The sequence below is a fragment of the Onychostoma macrolepis genome, chromosome 15, assembly GCF_012432095.1.
Source record: "Onychostoma macrolepis isolate SWU-2019 chromosome 15, ASM1243209v1, whole genome shotgun sequence".
NCBI classification, from domain to species: Eukaryota; Metazoa; Chordata; class Actinopteri; order Cypriniformes; family Cyprinidae; genus Onychostoma; species Onychostoma macrolepis.
Window position 1 is genome coordinate 12918765 of NC_081169.1, and position 6630 is coordinate 12925394.

General features: G+C 38.1%; 1 pseudogene; it reads left to right on the forward strand.

Moving 5' to 3' along the window:
• Positions 1-3262: 3262 nt before the first annotated feature.
• On the forward strand, positions 3263-6630 carry LOC131554196 (E3 ubiquitin-protein ligase TRIM39-like; annotated as a pseudogene).

Genomic DNA, 6630 nt, shown 5'->3' on the forward strand with positions numbered 1-6630 from the left:
ACTGGTAGGCGGGGCTCCGACTGGGAGGGGTTCTCCGGTGGTGGTGGGGGAACCGGCAATGTGGGGGGCGCAGTGGAACCTCACAGATGTTGAAGCTGTTGGGTGAGCTCGGACACCTGCGCCACTAGAACCTGAACAGCGCGAGCTGTATCGCTGAGGTTCTTTTCCTGGGAATCCATGCGAAGTATGCTGCTGTTTACGAAGTCCTCCAGCGATCTGGTAGAGCTACTCGCTGCTTCCATAGAGTGGTCAGATCATTCTGTCATGACAGATACGCGGAAACAGTATGCAAGTAGAACTCAGTTTTATTGAACTATAGAAATGATGAATCGTGCAGTCCAAAGAGAAACAGGATAGTGGCGCAGGGACTTCGATGGCCAGATGAGTTCCGTGAAGAGAAGTGCTGATGTGACGTGACGAATCCAGAGTGACATCCACAGAAACACAAACAGGAACGGAGACGGCACAGACTGGAACAAAGACGGGATCAAAATACAAACAACGATCTGACAAAGGAGATGAGAAAATGGTGAGTATTTAAAGGTGGTGTGATGAGCTGCAGCTGGTGATGATGATTGAATCAACTGGATCGTGATCAGTGCCGATGAGTCGGCACGCCCACACACTCTCACACACATAAACAACGAGCAGGAGACGAGAAGGAAGCATAGGATTTATGAACCGTGACAATATTGTCATCGGTTTTCTATCAGCTGTGACATAGGCTAAAAATCTGCATATTTTTTTTACATTTTATCCAAGGTATTTTTTTTTCTTTACCTTTACCTTTTTTTCTTTACCTTTATTTTCCCACTAATCTCTTTAACTTTCATTTCAAATTCTTACATTTGATCTATAAATTCTATTATAATAATGTGATTGTTATTATCTATACGTTATCAAATTAAATCATTTACACTGAAAAATACAACTACATTAAATTATGAGATTCTTTAAAAAAAAATTTTTTTTGAATATACAAACAAGAAATGGTGGAAATTATACTTTTAAACTAAATTAAAACGCCAGTAGGTGCCAGTAGTGTGCGTTTAATGAGTGAGTCGTTCATTCAAATGATTCGTTCAAACGGCAGATTCATCAGATGTTTATGCATGAGCTAATGAAACTTTGACTCAACCGATTCGTTCAAAACACTGAATCATTCAGCAATGAATCGGATGGTTGCTTTGAGATGCGCTGTGGTTCCGCCAAAAATGTAAGTGACCTAATATTATTGTATTTGCTCATTGAACTGTTTACAGAACTATTAAACAGTCCTAATGGTGAGTGATGTTGCCTAACTAACTGTATTTTAAATATAAAGTTTGAATTTTTACCTCAGTATGCTGAGTTTCTTAGTGTTGCGCGTTTTGATTTCTCCTCGAGAGGCTGCGTGAACCTCGCCTCAGCAGCGCAACCTTATACTGTCAATAGATGCATATATATATACACTATATACACTAGATACACTATATCCACTATTCGCCACTTACTCTAAATGTAATAAAATCAGAATAATACTTGCGTTTTGGTGTTTACCTAGTTATTTTTGGTTATTGATGTTTTAATCATGTTACTTGTCTGGCATTAATGAAGCGTTAATGTCGAGCCCTGGAGTCTATGTGCCGGGGCTTAGCCCCGGACGGCCCCGGCCCAATTTAAACCCTATATATAGTAATATATATATATATATATATATATATATATATATATATATATATATATATTAGTGCTGTCAATCGATTAAAAACAAATTAACTAATCACACATTTGTTTCTGAAATTAATCGTGATTAATCCCACCTAACAATAACGTTTTTAATTATACCTTTATATTGCAATAATTTCACATTCAATCTTCAAATAAATGTAGAAACAACATAAAGGCAGTATATTTTTAATATTTGTTTAATGCCATCTTTTATTATGACTGAAGGCAAGTATCACTGACAACAACTGATGTCTCTATGAATTTTTTTCCTACTATTTAACCATCAACTAGCCATTCAAAATTACAGTAATTGAGAGCTATCAATTTAACATTTATTAGACTTTAAAAAACTTCTAATTTAAGTGAACTTAAAACAATCTTCACATAAATAAAATTATATATACAGCGCTTTAATATAGCCTACTACAGCGCGCGCCGGCACATTTTGTGCGTGCACTTGAAGAGCATGCGCTAAGAGCACAGTATAACAGCTGGCAGGACAGGAAGATGCGTTTTTATTGACATGTGGCCTGACAACATCTCATCTGACCGCAGTTCACTGATGTTCTACTGAAGCCCCTCGTCACCGTTTCCGTGCTCGTTTGACTCGCGCCTGGCGCTGAGGTGAAGATGGAGCGCGCGTCAGAAAAGTGTCCCGTTTGATGTGCTCGTAAAGTCGTTCTGCGTCTGAATAAACTCGATTCTTTAGCAGTTGTGAGTGGGGTGGACAAACCTAGCCACGCCCCTGCATTAATTGCGTTAAACTGAAAAAAATAATCGCCTGCATTAACGCGCTAATTTTGACACCACTAACATATATATATATATATATATATGAAGAGTTCAGATGCAAAAGCCTCTAAATGCCATCTGAAATTTTCATCTAAAATGAGCATTTTTATCAGGCTCCTATGTTTAGGTTCAGTAATTTTACTCTAATGGCAATATATAGGTCCTTTTCTATGCAATTAAAGTGAAATAACTAAACATAAATATGGGAGCCTCATAAGCTAATTTTAGAAGAAAATTTCAGATGGCATTTAGAGGCTTTTGCATCTGAACTCTTCATATATATATATATATATATATATATATATATATATATATATATATACAATACAATATAACAATATTTTCGAAAAAATACTAAATATTGAAGGAAAAAAAAAAACTTTTGAGAAATTTTATTCAGTTTCAGTTTCTTTGCCTCCAGTGACACCAAATCTAATAGTACTGTATACCCCAAACCTGCTTACTTGGTTGAGTCAGTGTTGTTTGTTTCATGCTGGTTGGGCTGCTCAAACAATTAGATCAATCATTTCACTGTTGACATCAACCAATAAGTGATTTACAGCTGTCTACTTACAGTATATTAGATATGAGAAAGTAATTTGACCTGGGAAATATCACAGAATTTACCTTTAAAAACATTAATTAGTTAATTAATTAACTAATTCATTAATTCAGTGGTATGACTCTGGTCTTATTTCATTCACAAAATGAGAAATGCATTGTGTGTTTTTTCTGAATAGGCTTAAAGAGGGCAAGAGCAATGGCTTCACTGACATCACAAAAACAAAGTAAGGACAAGAGAAAAGGTCTGGATACACCTCCAATAATCCAGTAACTGAAATAAAGAAAGAATAAAAAAGCCATCACATCTGTTTTAGGCTTCATTCTTTCTTAGATGAAACGCCATAGCTGATTGTTTATGAGAGAGTGTTTTTTTAATTTTATAATATTCCTGTTAATGTATGCATAAAATTCTAAATGTAGATGATAAATGGTATTTCCGCATCTTCTTCTTCAGCTCTATCAGAGGAGCTCCAGTGTTCGATCTGTCTGGATTTGTTCACTGATCCAGTCAGCACTCCATGTGGACACAACTTCTGTAAGAGCTGCTTGAACCAGTGCTGGGACAACAGTCAGACCTACAAATGTCCATTCTGTAAAGAAACATTCAGTGAAAAACCTGACCTCAAGATCAACACAGAACTCAGACAGAATAAATCTGAGGTTCTCTGTGACATCTGTGATTATATAAAGATGAAAGCGCTGAAGATGTGCCTGGTGTGTCAGAGCTCTTACTGTGAAACTCACCTGGAGCCTCATCAGAGAGCCACAAATTTAAAGAAACACAAACTGATAGATCCTGTGGAGAATCTTGAGAAATATATCTGTCAGAAACATGAGAAACCTCTGGAGCTGTTCTGTAGGGATGATCAGACATGTGTGTGTTTGCTCTGTGCTGTAACAAATCACAGGAATCACAACACTGTTGCTGTAGAGGAGGAGAGTAAAGTGAGATGGGTAGGTTTAATAACATACATTATTTATTTAAACAAGATTTTTTTTCAGGTTAAATATATCAAATCTATATTTAAAGATCAAATGTGTCTGTGTCTGTAGACCCAGCTGGTGGACATGCAGTCAGACGTGAAGCAGATGATCCAGGACAGAATGAAGAAAATTCAAGACATCAAACACTCGGCAGAACTCAAAAAAGTGAGTACTCACAGGAAATTGTTGCAGAAATAATGCAGATGTTGATGAGATCAGTTTATATTTTAGTTTGAGCTCTTTCCTATAAAGGAAATTGAAAATTATTAGTTTTATGCTGTGATTTACTTTTGAAACACAACAAAATATAAACATGGTATTTGTTCACTGATTTATCAGTCAACATCAGAGAAAGAGAAAGCAGAGAGTACTGAGCTCTTCACTGGTCTGATACGCTCCATTGAGAGATGTCAGTCTGAGCTGCTGGAGATGATGGAGCAGAAGCAGAGAGTAGCAGAGAAGCAGGCTGAAGAGCTGATTAAAGAGCTGGAGTAGGAGGTCACTGAGCTAAAGAGGAGAGATCACCTGCACTTCCTACAGGTCAGTGTCCTTCTGTATGTTCACAGCACAGCACAACACTCCCCGTGCTGAGGGATTTCTGCTCTCTCCTGCTGTAGATTTACCCATCGCTGAGCAGACCTCCACACACCAGCAGCTGCACTGAGATCAGTATTAGTGACACTCAGCTGAGTGTGATAACCCTGAGGAAAACTCTGATTCAGCTGCAGGACACTCTAGAGGAGAAACTCAGCAAAAGTGGTAAGAAAAGGAAATATTTTCTTCTGACAGCAGTGATCTAATTTGAAGGGGAAAATGGCACCTGCAGATGAAAGAAATCATCATGCATAAAATAAAAAATAACCCACAACATCACAAAACCTGACAGACTGTCTCTCCTCTTACTGATATATTTTAAAGGGGTCATCGAATGCAAAATTAACTTTTCAAGTTGTTTGAACATCAATGTGTGTTGGAGGTGTGTGTACACATCCATCCTATAATGATAAAAATCCACCCAGTGTTCAAATCAGGCTGTTCTGAGATTCCTGTCAGAATTGCGTAGTTCTGCACAGGCCCCTCCCATGATAATTGATTGACAAGGCCGTCTTACCTTAGACCCGCCCTGAGTGAGCTTTCATCCGTCCGTCATTGTGTTGACTCCAGTGCAGGGGAAGATAAGAATGTCTCCGATTGAACGATTGAGGCGTTTTGTTGTTGGAAGTAATAATGAATAAAGCAGTCATCATTTACTCCCGACATCTGAGCCGCTGAAGACGCAGAGGATTAACGTTGCTTTCGCTTTGAAGTGAATGCGGCGATCCCCGATCTGCCTAAATGCGTCTGTTTGCGCGAATCATTCGTGATCCAGCTTCATCTACAGAAGAAGTGAGTATAACGTTTTTTTTTTTTAAATCTTTGCAAATGGCCTTTCCTAATAATATGCTAGTTAGCAAGTTTCTTGGCTAAAGTAAACAGTACTGCTCGTCACCCCACAGAAGAGAGGGGCGTGGGGGGGGCAGAGCTCATTAGCATTTAAAGCAACATGGACTAAAAAATGGCTTGATGAAAACAGAGCTGATTTTAACAGGGTAAAGGTGTTTTTTACACTACCATTGAGAAATTTTAACCAAAGTATGTTATAGACTTTTCATTAAGACCCTAAATAATCATATCAACTTGTGGAAAATGGGCATCCGATGACCCCGTTAAGACACCATAGAAATGTACTAAACATGCATATTAATTGATGTCAGTAATATGTAGGCAGCAATAAGAAAACCAACAGAGAAACAAACATCCATCAGACAACTGGAGCTGAATGATCACACAATTACCTTGTATCATATTTAAACTTCTGCCATAATTGTCCATTATCATTTATCTCCACAGTGATGAAGAGGATGCAACAATATGCAGGTACAATTTGTGATGTGCTTGATTAGACTGCCACAAATAAGAGTTTAAAGTCATATACTAGAATCTATGTAATACATTCTTAAACTTCTTTTATTGTCTGAACTTATGATTCATATCTGTTCTGTCTTTCAGTGGATGTAACTCTGGATCCTGATACAGCTTTTCCAAAACTCATTCTGTCTGATGACAGAAAACAAGTCACAAGTGCAGACTTTGATATTGTACTCAGAGATAACCCAGAGCAGTTTAATCTTTGTTCCCTTGTCCTGGCAAAAGAGGGTTTCAGCTCAGGAAGATTTTATTTTGAAGTGCAGGTAAAAGGAAAGACTGATTGGGATATAGGAGTGGCCAGAGAATCCATTAACAGGAAGGGAATGATCACAGAGAGTCCTGAGAATGGATATTGGGTTGTAGTTATGAGGGATGGGAATAAGTACAGAGCTCGTGAATCTCCCTCTGTCTCTGAGAGTGAAGCCTCAGGTTGTGGGTGTGTTTGTGGATTATGAGGAGGGTCTGGTCTCCTTTTATGATGTGGAGTCCAGATCTCATATGTATTCTTTCACTGGTCAGTCTTTCACTGAGAAACTCTACCCACTGTTTAGCCCTGATAGTAAAAAAGAAGGTAGAAATTTAGCACCGCTGATCATCTTACATGTCAGTTAA